This window comes from Lygodium microphyllum, chromosome 17 (genome assembly GCF_053477565.2).
Source record: "Lygodium microphyllum isolate KBCC chromosome 17, Lygodium_microphyllum_v1.1.10, whole genome shotgun sequence".
NCBI classification, from domain to species: domain Eukaryota; kingdom Viridiplantae; phylum Streptophyta; class Polypodiopsida; order Schizaeales; family Lygodiaceae; genus Lygodium; species Lygodium microphyllum.
Window position 1 is genome coordinate 62,922,322 of NC_141151.1, and position 13,838 is coordinate 62,936,159.

At 36.2% G+C, this 13,838-nt stretch overlaps 1 long non-coding RNA gene across 1 annotated transcript; it reads right to left on the reverse strand.

Annotated features, from left to right (window-relative positions):
- Window positions 1-11,117: 11,117 nt before the first annotated feature.
- On the reverse strand, window positions 11,118-13,298 carry LOC148021965 (uncharacterized). The gene is made up of 2 exons (XR_015694424.1): window positions 13,069-13,298; window positions 11,118-11,561 (listed from the first exon to the last, which is right to left on the reverse strand). It is a non-coding gene; the product is annotated as an uncharacterized LOC148021965 (long non-coding RNA).
- Window positions 13,299-13,838: the final 540 nt, after the last annotated feature.

Below are 13,838 nucleotides of genomic sequence, written 5' to 3' on the forward strand. Positions count from 1 at the left end.
TTGGGTTAATAAGGTACGCCCTAACCCAGAATATAAGGGATCTTGCCAAGTTGCAAGACACCTTGGAACGAGTGCTGATGCATTCGAAAGGAAAGAATCATTCCTTAGCAGTTTGCCAAACAACAAGATCGATTAATGGAAATGTTTGTGCTTGCTAGAGATTTTAGAGCAATGTTTGATTTATGAATTACAAATTAAATGAATATTATACTTCAGGTTGAAGGCCTGAAGGGAGAGGCAGTTTCAGTTACCCCCGACTGCCTACCTGACCCTAACCAAGGGGGTTGTTGACCGTGTCGGGAACGTGGACCGAACCCACCGCGAGAGGTCTCTCCGTTGAGCTCTACTTGGAGTAGGAGGACGCTTGGGTGCCAGGGGGGCTCTGGCCGTAAATCCCTGGCATACTAGTTTACGGGCAGAAGCTTGGAATAGTGATCCCTGTGGATTACTAGATAGCCTTTGGGCGGATTATGGACAAGCCTACGGGCGGAAATCCTTGTATTTCAAAGATAAAAATGATGATATGTTAGTAAAGAACTTGTTTGATATTGTTTTTCTATGTCCTATGATAAGATTATGTGAAGGAACCAGTGCTTAACGGATTAATTAAAGAAGCTGATTGTTACATGTCAAATTAATGTGTTAGATAATTACATAACTAAAACAAACCGAGGAAAGTGTGGAGGATGGGCCATGGGTCCATCCTATGGTTGGGTGGTCCCGGTTAGCCGAGAACTTTTCTCAAAATCTCGAAGAACAGTGGGATGATCGTCAAAGGAAATGAATAATGAAAGCGATGACCTAGAGTTATGTCTTAACTGATTTACGCTGTTTTAGGGGAACGGAATGGGACTATGCCTTATGGCAGAGAGGTTGAGCTTTGCATCCCTCTCATTTTCCATTCTCCTTGAACCAAGTGCAGCGTGAATCCGCTTCGGACCTGGCGTTTCTGTGTAAAGTAGTTCGCTTGGGTCCGAGGCTAGTTGCTGTTAGGTAATGACCAATCCGGAAAACCCTAATTCCGATCGATCCTAAGTGGGAACGACCAGGATACTTCCGTTGCGTGGCAGACGCGGGAAGACCTAGATCGCAAATCCCGTAACATTCCATGGGAGTGCCGGGCGGAGCTGTCTAGACATCCTTTCCGATGGACTGCTAAGACGTGTCCTGGATGATACTAGTGGACACGTTACATTCATGATCTTCTTCCTGTTTGGAGTAGACTCGAGTATCGTCAAAGAAGACGAGTACGAAGTCATCAAGATAGGGCCTAAAGATATCCTGCATTAACCTATTGAAGGTAGTAGGTGCATTTGTTAGCCCGAATGACAAGACTATGAATTCAAAGTGTCCATATCTTGTGCTAAATGCTGTCTTTGGGATATCCTCTTCCTTGATCCTTATCTGATAATATCCAGACCTGAGATCAATCTTGGAGAAGATCTTCTCACCTTGAAGACGGTCAAGAAGTTCATCTATTCTTGGAATGGGGTATTTGTTCTTAATGGTTGATTGATTCAACCCTCCGTAATCAATGCATAACTGAAGCATTCCATCTTTCTTCTTCTGGAATAGCATTGGAGCTCCCCATGGTGAACTGCTAGGAAAAATGTAGCCTTGGTCTAACAGTTGCTTGAGTTTCTCCTTTAGCTCAATCGCTTCTTGGATGGACATTCTATATGGCCTCTTTGCAATTGGTGCAGCCTCCTGGTGCCAGCTTGATTTTGAGGAGGAAGTTCTGTCAGCTCTTTAGGAAATACGTCTACGTATTCCCTTAACCATGAAGGCTCTTCCCTATATTCCTGATTCTGATCTAGCTTATTTAGTTTAATCAAATAGATAGGTAGGCCCTTTCTAACTCCTTTTATTATCCGTGTTGCTTTTGCCAGAGCTGAATTTTTGGCTTACCAGCCTCTCCTTGAGTTGTAACTAGTTCCCCTTCAAAATTTCAGAAGGAGACTTGGCCCTTACCACAGTGTATGTGGGCATCATTGGGTATTAGCCAATCCATTCCGATCAAACATTCATGGACACTTAGGTTCATTACCCTGAATCTCACCGAAGTCGACTTTCCACCCAGTAGGAATTTCACCTTAGCAATTTGCCTGGTACAGGAGACCTCACGACCATTTACTAATTCCACAAGTAAAGTAGGTGTATCTATTGTGGCTATTCCTAATCTTTTTGCACGGACTGGTGAAATGAAGGAATGTGTACTGCCACAATCAATCAAGGTTTTGAAGCTTTTACCTTGATAATCCGATGGAGTTTGAATCACCGAGAATTGGCGATTTGGGCCTTTCTTGTGAAGAGCGGCATGAACCGTTGCCCTCTCACAATGTTAGCTTCCATGGATGGATCTTCTTCATCACCCAGGTCCTTGTTGGCAACACTGGAGGTTCTCCCTCTGGCCATGATGGTGGCTCCTTGGCCATGGGCGGCTCCCTAGAATGGCCCTTGGCGTTGTCCTCTGCTAAGCTTGGGACACTGCCTTTTGAAGTGTCTAGGCTTGTTGCAATGGAAGCAATGGAGATTGCAGCCATTACTTCATATTGTTTTTGCGGGGGAACTAGGGTTTTATAATATTTTGTTGTAGAAATATTACATAATGAAAAAGAAGAAGACTGAAGAGAGTACTATTCTCTTAGTTCTTCTCATATGTCTAAGTCTCTCTCTCCCTTTCTCCATATCACCAACAAGTTGCAGCATTCCAAAGAAATTATTACAAGACAACAAAATATAATTGAAGAGTTGAAATTTAAGGTAACTAAACTTCATGTTCCTTCCCTTTCTCCTGTAGTCTTTTTTATTCAATCTTCCATAGAGGAGTTGATTAGCCTAAAGCAACAAGCCAAATTAAGTAATGCTCTTTCTAATAAGGTGGATCATGTTCAGCAACATATTCATTATTTGCATTAAGACTTCCTTCGCTTTGTTGATCTTATATCGCCTCTCCCTGCCTTTTGGATTAAATACCAATATCAAAAGTTTTCCTTATATGTGTCTCTTAGTACTATTGATTTGGAAGCACAAAAAAGAGGGGTGGCATAATATTTAGTCTATTCATTTACTAAACTTACTGTTTGATCGTGCTATTGATAATCTAGTTTGTCATGAGGCACATTTATTGTCATTCATGTATATCACATGAGACTTAACTAACCCAAAAATCTTTATGAGGGGGAAGGGGGTGCAATTTTTTTTTACGCCTCTTCATTTTGGGGAAAAGTTAGTTTTTGCAATCCGATGGAATCAGTAGGACCCCTCTTGGGCATGAGATACAATAGTTCTTAACTCTTTATCACTTTAAAAATCATGAATAATAATGCATCCTTTGAAGAGATCTGAATTTAGTCTTTCTCTCTCCTCTTTATCTCTTGCCATAATTGTTATTCATGTGGGCTAAGAGGATGAGGGGAAAGGGGTATCGGATCATGACAGGATGCAAGAAATGGAGCGACAGAGTGCAAAGGTGGTCAGTAGAGCATTTGTGTGGAGTGTCAGTAGGGCAATCTACATGTCTCCAACATCATGAAAAACTAAGCAGTTTTCTTGTGCTAAGTCTCCGTTTTAAAGGAAATTCAATTCTATTATTGTTTTCATCATAGAATTGAGATGCATTTGGGTTGAAATTCGAAATGAAAGTGATATGTGTTGTGTTTAAGGGCTATAAGTCCAAAATTTCAAAATGTTTCGCTATCATAATGCAAGAATTATCTAGTACATGCAAAACATGTAAAATTGAGAAATATGATGGTGATTGATAAAATTGGTGAAAGTAATGGCACATGTGGAGCAAAATGATGCATGTTGGTTGACATGGTTGTGTTTTTGTATTTTATGATCAGAGATTATAGAATTATTAGGATTTTTATAAAAAATAATTGAGAAAAATTTAAGGAAAGAAAGAAAAAATTGATTTTAAATCTAAAAAAATGAAAAAAATTAGGAACTCATGTTTAGATGTATGGTGGACTATAGGCATGAGGTTAGCCTCAGTCTACACAATTTATGTATTAAAGTGCCCATTTAGGGAATGCTTATATGAAGAAACATCGTGTAACATAAAGAATGGTCCCTATAATGAATCAATGTGCAATAAGACTGAAAAGCCAAAGTTTTTTAAATGAAAAAAATGAATAATTGTGCATTGAAGTGTAGCATTTAGGTTATGTTGAATATCTAAAGTAGAGGAAGTATAGGTTAGCCCGATTCCATCTTTTCAATGCCACACTACATTAGGAAAAAGCATGGAAAGAATGTCTTTGCACAACACGTGCCTGATTGTGTTCATTAAAAATGCTTGAGCACACTACGACATGACACACTGCATGCACGAAGCATGTTATCAAAGAAAAGCTCCTGGATACATGGCACCTATCTGTTGAAGTATTGACCTACGTTGAGCAAAAGAGGTTCCTTTGTTGTAGGTTAGAGCAACTATCTTTGGGGAAAGTTTAAGGAATTGCTCCTAGATCAAAAATATAAAAAGAGTGGACTATGTTTTGTTGTTCTTTATGTTGAGACTTTGCACCCCTAAGCCAATCCCTGGGGTATACAAGAGCCATAGGGGCCATAACATTCACTTGGGGGTGTCCTATGTGTGTGAATTGAGGTGAGATAGTCACCTATGAATGGGAAGTTCCCTATGCTTGGAGTCAGGATGGGCAAACAATTGGACTACAATTGATATTCATAACTACAAACGCAACATTCAGATAGATTAGTACATAGCATCTAGACACTCTTGTGGCCACCACGAGGTCGTGAGGGTTGTTTGGAGAGTGTAGGAGTCTGACTAGAGCATATATAGCTAATGTCAACTCCATTTTGGTCCCGAAGCTATGACAAACAGAGTCCTACTTCACAAATGTATTGGGGACCAAAGTAACTCATAGATTTTTATATGAAGGAGAAAACTTCCATGTCTACCCACTCAAATTAGTTTTATTCTATTTTCAGCCACTTGTTTTCACAAGGGATTGACTTTAAGGAGAATATTTCTCCCTTTTTTAGTTACATTACCTGAGTCATGGGATACATTTTGTACTATTATGTGTGCAAATATGCCTATTAACATACTAAAATTATAGGATGTAGAGGGTACACTATTGGATAAAGAGGGTTAATAGAAAATGTTGATGCTTCCCATAGTTCTCATGATTTGATAGTCAGAGGCAATAATGGTAAAAGCAATAATGGCTACTGTGGGAGAGACTCTCAGTAGTTTTGTTCTTAGTCAGGGGGACAATCTCATAGTAAGTCCCATGTTCTTAAGTCCGCATTGACTTGTCATTATTCTGAGAAGTAGTGTCACATTCATCCATAGTGCCATAAAATGCATGATGATAAGGACAAGGAAAAGGGAAAGAGAAAAGTGTAAGAACATAATGATGATCAAAGAATTGTCCCTATCAAGTGAAGATTGAAGAAATTAATGTCATACAGACTGATTTTGATGATGATTACATACTTGCATCTTCTTCTCTTGATGCTTTGTAGTCGACTAATACCTCATCCAACTATGCTCAGTGTTGGTTGATTGATTTAGGGGATTCAAGGGATTTATTTCATGTTACCCCTAATTAGGAGTGGTTTCACTCTTATCGCAACATGATAGGATCTACGAGACTAAATAATGACTAAGCATTGGATATTGTTGGTATTTGAGATGTCTAGATGTAGTTTTCTTCAGGCAATATGTTTACTTTGCATGATGTACACCATGTTTCAGCTTTGACTAAAAGCATGCAGTTGGATGATGTAGGTTATGTTGTATCCTTTGGGGATTCCTCATGGAAGATTACCCGTGGGAATCTTGTCCCAACACAAGGTGCCATGTTTGCAACTCTTTCTCCCTTACTTATATATGGGCCTATTGACCATGTTTTAGCAATGATTGTAGTACCATATATATTGTTATGGCATCATCGCCTTGGGAACATGCCATTAAATGGAATGAAAATGCTTACTCATTTGCAGCATCTTCCACCCCTTGACTATAGGTCTTTTGACTCTTGTGGTCATTGCCTTTATGGTGACAGATAGACCCGTAGTTCACATAAGAATTTTGGCATTATGCACATGGGACACAAACCACTCAAGCTTATATCTATCTCTAGTAGATCACCGCAAAATAGTCTATGGGGCCTATACATCTAGTCTAACATCATGGTCCTAGGCCACTAGAGCATCAACTCTAATGTATACTATCTAGCTAGCTATACAATAACAAGAGGCTCCTCCTAAAATATCATCCTACATGCCTCAATGTCATGCTCAAGCTATTTATGCATTTTCTCCTCATGGAAAACACATCATGGCTACAGATATCCTTTCAAGCTTGTGGATCCCATAGCTGATCACCCATCTCACCTACATCCCCATAACCAAGAAAGATGCATTTCATGGACTTAGGATCCAACTTATTATGCTTGTCCTTTTTGGGAACGTGGTAGAAAGCCTCACAACCAAAGATATGCAAATGAGCATATGATGGAGGACTACATCTCCTCTACAACAACCTAATAGTTAGGAGCAATGCATGGGGAGTGATTAATCAAATGTATGGTAGTAGTAACTACCTCAAATAAAATGTGTTATGATAAGCCTAACTCACCAAGCATGCTAGGAACTTGCTCCTAAATTGTCCTATTCATGCGCTCAATCATAACACTCTTATGGGTTGGGGTATACAGGGTAGTCAACTAATGTATAATACTCCTCTCATCACAAAACTTCTCAAAGACTTTAGATTCACACTCATTTCCATTCTCAGATCATAGACATTTTAGCCCATACCCAGACTTGTTCTCAATAAAGGCAAGCCAACACTAAAACATATCAAAGACTTCAGATTTTTGCTTTGTGGGGTATGCCTAGACTTTATGTGGGTACTCATCAATGAAAGTAATAAATATTTCATGCTACCTAACGACTTATAGGGCATAGATCCACAAACATCAGAATGAACAAGAGCTAGAGGCTCAATGATCAAAGAACACAGCAATCTACCTAATATAATCCTACTATAGTATTCAACTTTTAGAATTGATTTACAACTGTAATTTTCAAGACTAATATGCAAACATAAAGTATACATCTTGATCATTCAAAACTACCACTCTCTAGAAAAATATCCATCATATTATTCCTAAATAGATAAGTCATCATAGACAACACTAATTTTGAGGAGACAAGAATAGAATGACATAAACAAACATTTGCAACCATATGTGGTTCCTATCTGTTCCTATCTTGAAGATCTTTGCATTTCAATTGATAATAGATATGAAAAGATACAATTGAAGTAATCAAGATAGTCACCACCTTTCAAGTGACGTCACATGATATACAAGGGTAACTTTACAGATATTGTTTCCAAGTGCTTATGTGCATGCATAAGTATTAAGGCAAAAGTACTAATGTAATGGTGTAATTTGAGCCTAACACCTGGCACAACCCAGTGCATGACTAGGATTGTTGAACCCATGCATGCAGCTAAGTACCATAACATATCAAAACTAACCCAAAGAACATAATTATACCTTGCCATAGGCCTTACACCCCTAGATAATCCACATTGAGTAGCAATGAGTAGAGTCCCTCTATGATACTCAAAGCCCTCTTGTGTAGTTGCATGACTGGCCCTAGTGATAGTAAAATGAAACTAATGTCTGTGATGAAGCAAAAACAAAAAGTACAATTGGAAAAGAAACTAGATACTATATTTGGGTACATAAGGAATAATGGCAATGCATGAGGACACATTAGTAACCGATTGATCACACCACTAACCACCAAGGAAGAATTATGTTTCATTTCCTTCAACTCTTCATGCAGCTCATAATGTACTTTCTTGAGCATAATATCTTTGTCATCACTCCCCTTTGGTGTGCAACAAACATGCGATATAATCATTACTACTTCTCTTAACTTCCAAAGTACAATCCAGTTTGCCATTCAATTCCATACATGTTGTCTCTAGTTCATGAACTCTATGTGTCAAAGCTTCCTTCTCCTATACCAAAGAAGCATCAACAATTGAAATAAGTAAATCTTTGAGCATCTCATAAGTCCAAGAGATCACTCTAGTAGATTTTTGTACCATAATCTCCCAAACATTCTTTAGCTCAGCCAATACAACATTCTTCATATCAACAACAACTACATTCGCCTCCACTTCAATGTTCTAAAAGCTTGCAATCATTGGAATCTCTTAAGTAGCAACAACCTCTACTCAACCTGTAGAGCTAAAATATTTATCCATAAATGCATGAGTTTCAGCCATACATTTCATTCAAAGCTCACTAGTCCACTTCTCAAAGAGAACTACAAACATCTTATCCTTCTCAATTACCTACTGTAACTAGAAAATCTTCTCAACATGCTTCAATTTTAATGCATCACACTCATCTGGCTTAACCTACAAATTATTGTGCTAAATTGTAAACTCTTGATAGCTATCCCTTTCATGACACTATCTCTGTCATACTATTGTAAGTATCCTAAGAGTTTATGCATTACTTCAAATACATCTAAAATACTAGTCAATGTTAGCATAAAAATCAACATAAAGGTCACAATCAAGTTGATGGTAGTCAACCTATCTATGAGTCCAAGAGCAGATTGTTTCTTTTTTGTATCTTAGACTTTAGTTATTTTTGTGCCACTCAAAGTGTTGCGCCATTAAAAACACCCAACCCAATGGGAGTTCCCAAGTATATAAACACTTGACCCTTATTCATAATCCTAATACAATATCAAGAAAATGCACCCAAATCATCTTTCCAATCAAGAAAGAATGCTTTAAACTTCTCTTTCTTTACAATAAACCTTGACAAGACTACAAATTTAGCATACATTGTTGGCAATTCTTGCAAAGTATCTAATTTCACAAAAAGTATATTAGATTTATCATGTGCAAACATATGAGATGTAAGTTTTCCCCCACAATAGTCAAAGTATGTCTTTTCATAAGCATGTGCTATATTTTGCAATCAATGTGATCTACTAAAGGTTGAGTGATCAATGAAACAACATGGTTGCAAGAGGATACACTTGATAAATAGAACTCCTTAAAGTAAAAAAGATAGAATAACACCCATTAATGTATATAATTGCTATTGCATTAGAGAACTATGCTTGCACCATCTTGCAAAAGTTAGGTCCAAACTACACCATCCAAATACCTTGATTATAAAATTCCAATTTACTATGTCATAAGCTTTGTCTTGGTTGATCAACTAGTATTCTCTTGCAAGTTCCATTACATGGTCTATATTGAGCACTTGATTTAGTTTGCATTATGCACCTTTCTAGATTTGATAAAGCCACATTGACAAGGATGTAGGGCTCTACGTAGGACCATTATCCTCGTAGCCAATGCTTTGGATACTATTTTTTAAATTGCATTCATCATATTCAATGGTAAATACTAACATTTGGCTCTTGCCTAAGCTCCCCTTTAGTATACGTTTGATTAAGCCATTGTTCTCTTGTAAATATTTCTTGAATAGACACCCTAGAAAGATACAATCACCACAACAAGAATCCCCTCATGGCTAGGATCTTTGCATTTTTCATGTTCTTTTAAGAAAAGATGAAGCTCCTTTTTGATAAATGTCCTATTTAAAGACATGTGCTTTAATCTCTTGACCTAAAGATACATGGGAGAAGCATTCATTTACATTTATCTATTGAAAGACTGCATAAATGGTCTTTATATAGTGGTTTGAAAGCATATTTAATGAAAATTTTCCTTATAATAATCACCTTTTTCCCCTCAATTGATTTATGATGCATAACTTATACTTAATTTATACAATGATAACCAAAGCCCCAGTCAACTTGAGAGGGGGCTTCTTCATGTATGTGGACATTTGGCCCCTCAATTGATTTATGATGCATAATTTATACAATGCCAGCCAAAGCCCTAGTTGACTTGAGAGGGGACTTCTTCATGTATGTGGACCTTTTGTATCACTTGCATTCATGGCCTACTTCAAAATCCCTAATATGTGAATAAATGAATCAAACATATCCTTTTTGCACTCAACCTATGATTATCCCTTTTAAGTTGTGCCCTTCACATGTGATTTTTTTAAATAGAGATGGGATTTAAAAATCACTTCTATTGAATCCACATATGATGTGAAACTATTTATCTAGGTTGCAACTTATCTAGTTGCACCATAATACAATAAATTTACTTTGATTTAAGCTATTTGGGTTTTTGCAAGTGGAAAGTTCTTATTTATATGTTGTTCTTTATAAAATTTCCTATATTATTTCCAAAAACAAAAATGGAAGGTATCTATGTCAAGTGGTATTGGCAAACTTGGGAGTATTAGCACACACCTTAGCAAGATATGTGAGGACTACCTCCTAGATTGTGATAAAGGCTACTATCATGGAGCAAATGTAGAGGGTGTTTGACTTTGAAGAGGAACCTCCATGAGATTTGAGACTTAGTATTTTGATAGTCTAAGGTTAAGTGTAAAAAAGGTTCAAGCAATTAAGTCATTATTTCCACGTTATCTTGCTATACTTGTAATAAGGCATTTCCAAATATCTACAAATGAATTACAAGAGGGAAGGAGAGCTCTCATTGATTTTATAGGCCATAGTTCTCTACAAATGAATTATAAGAGGGAAGGAGAGCTCTCATTGATTTTATAGGCCATAGTTCTCTCCAAATTTGGATGCTAATACTACTCTCTTAATATGGGATCTATTTGGGATTAAGTTGTAACTATGGTAACTATCAAAACAAGGTTGTGACATGTACATACTCTTGTTCTTTTTTTTTTGGTGTGCCATGCTTGACATGAAGTTAGTTCTTTGTGATTTCTTCACTTAGGGTCTATGAGAATAGAGATAAGCCAAAGTTTCATGGTCCTACATTAGAGAAGACACAGAGCATGCTTATGTTGTAAGTTGGTTAATTTATCCTTTAATTCCCAAATTTCAAAAGGAAAGATTGGAAAAACGTAACAATATTTAATTTTGTCATTTTGTCTCAATTATCATATGATGAGATTTGATCCATTTAGTCATATAAGACTTGTACACATATATACATTCAAAGGGTGTTCTAGTATATATAAGACACAATGGAAATGTTTTTTGGACAAAACCTTTTTGTTACTACATAATGGGTTCATTTATCAAGAAACAAAAACAACAAGTGCTTTACATGCTCTTTTTTTGATCCTTCTTCTTTTTGAATCTCTTTAAAATGTTCATCAACCTGAAATGTGGTTACTTGAGGTGATATGGATGACGATTTCTTTGAGCGTGAAAGTGTAGATAAGAAGGAAGTACTCAGCTGCCTAGACCTTGTTTTACAAATTGATTGAGCATATTTAGAATTTTGATGTATGTTTGGAATTGTTTGAGATGCACATAGAGCTTTTATGTCTTCTAGCTTTGAGCCTTGAAGTCCTTTTCCATTATTGCTTTGCTCTACGACCAGTGGTAACATTGAGGAAGTATCTAAGTGGGGTTTCCTAGGAAGCCATGCCTCTTTTACCAATTCCATCTTTTGAACTTCCATCACCCTAACAATTCAACCCAAATATGTAAACCAAACCAATTTTTTGCTATATACACATAAATAATGTAAGTTTGATTGTTCATATATGAATTATGCATTTCTATGTTGATTGGCAACATTTACAAAGGAATATAGAAGTATTGATTAATACAATTACTTTCATGATAATTCTTGATCAATCATACCATTACTTTCATGATAACACTTGATCAATCCTACAAGTTGTTAGATAAGGGCAATAAAGAAAAATAACACTCAAAAGGGTTTAGCTATGAGAGCCAACTAATAATAAAATTCAAACAAAAACTTATTTATCTAATAAAATGAAGTAAATCAAGTTTCTTAGTTTGGAGCACCCAAAGTCATATATTTTGCTTTACTTGTGTGACATGTAGGAATTCATTGTCCCTAAACAATCCATATAAGCAAGTTCAAGATATCTAGAAGAACAATTAGTCATATGGTGATTACTATTAAAAATAGTCTTTTGATTGACTTAGAAAACATGGCATTGCATATGATCCATTACGGGTTGTATTCAACACACAAATCAAGTGACTTGAGCTACTAAAATATTAGTTCTTCACGAGAATGTGCTTTATAATCCAAAATGTGATGTCTTGTTTAAAATTTTGTGTCACATTTGTAAGAACCATAAAAAACTTCTAAAATCTAGTAAAAAGAGGGTCTAAATGGGATCTTAGGAATGTACCAATTTCATCTAAGTTAGTTCCCTCACTAGACTTTCATCTACTATCACTAGTCCATTACACTTTCCCAAAAGGAGTTTGAGTAGTGGGATTACAATCTTGAAGAGAATATCTAATTTTCCTAAATATTTTGTTGTCACTTTCCTTTCAAGCTTAAAATTTTACACAAACTTACTTAGAACAATAATAAAGTTGCATGTAATTCAATTAATTGATCAAATTTGGACCCTTTTCTAGTGATAAGTACTTTAAAAGATAATGTGCTTATTGTGAAATAAGAAGGTCTCATATTTGAGATATAAGGAGGTGTGAATGAAAGGTACACAACTAGTTTGATGATAAAAAACGCAACATTTACATGACACCACCATGATCTAGCTTTTTGATCTTTAGAAGACCTACTCTTGAATGGATGGCTTTGACAAAATGTTTTAAGACCATAAGTTTAGCATAAATTTCTTAATTAGAGTAAAAGGAATGTTGTATACTATAAGATTGTATTGTATGGAGTATTCATGTTTTTCGTAGAATCATGACCTTTGAAAGATATTATAAATAATTCAAAATGTGAGGAGATTTTTAATTTAAATTTTCATAAGCCTATTTAAAATTCATTACTTATGTTTAGTTTTCTTGGCCAATTAAGGGCATTTGATACACTAGAATCATCATAAAAGAGAATGAATTAAGCAAACAAGGTTTAACTAGACTTCTTTGCAAAAATAAAGTAAGAATTGACATTGAATGCAAGAATTAATGCAAATTTTTAATAATGACTAGTTGTACTTCTAAAAAACATACCTAGAGGTTTGTGTGTCCTCAAGATGTGGAGTAGGAGGAAGAGGAGGACAATGAAGATGGGGGGTAGAAGGAAGAGGAGGACAATGAGGAGGAGGAGAGGGAGAAAGAGAAGGAGGACATGGAGTAGAAGGAGGAGAAAGAGGACAATGAGGATAGGGAGTAGAAGGAGGAGAGGCAGGATAGTGAGAAGGCTCCATCCTTTTATAGCTAATACAAGAGCTATGAGTAATTCATTATTTCATGTCTCCACTACATAGAATCTCTAGCCTTTTACATAGACCTCATCCACATCCTTTTTTGAGTGCTTCGCCCACTATGACTATATCCCTAAAGTAATAAGATAAATATATTCCAAGGCCAACTATTAAAGATTAATATAAGGGAATATGCAGTATAGGATAAAGAAGGTTTTGGTAAAAAATGATGAGAATGAGAATCCTCAATGTGAATTCACATCTTATGAGAGTCTTCTCAAACTTTTGGTTATCTTACTAGAATTTTCATATTGATTATGAGCATGTATTCCATTTTAATTGTTCTCTTATGCTCTTTGTTTAACTTATGACAAAAATTATGGTTATTGAAGACAACATAATAGTGGTAGTATTCTATACTATATAAGAACAAAATGGGAAGCATAATAATAGTTAAAATCTGATTAGAAAGAACATTGCATTAGAACATTTAGTGATATGATCTCTCTCTCTCTCTCTCTCTCTCTCTCTCTCTCTCTCTCTCTCTCTCTCTCTCTCTCATTGCATGCGTGCGCG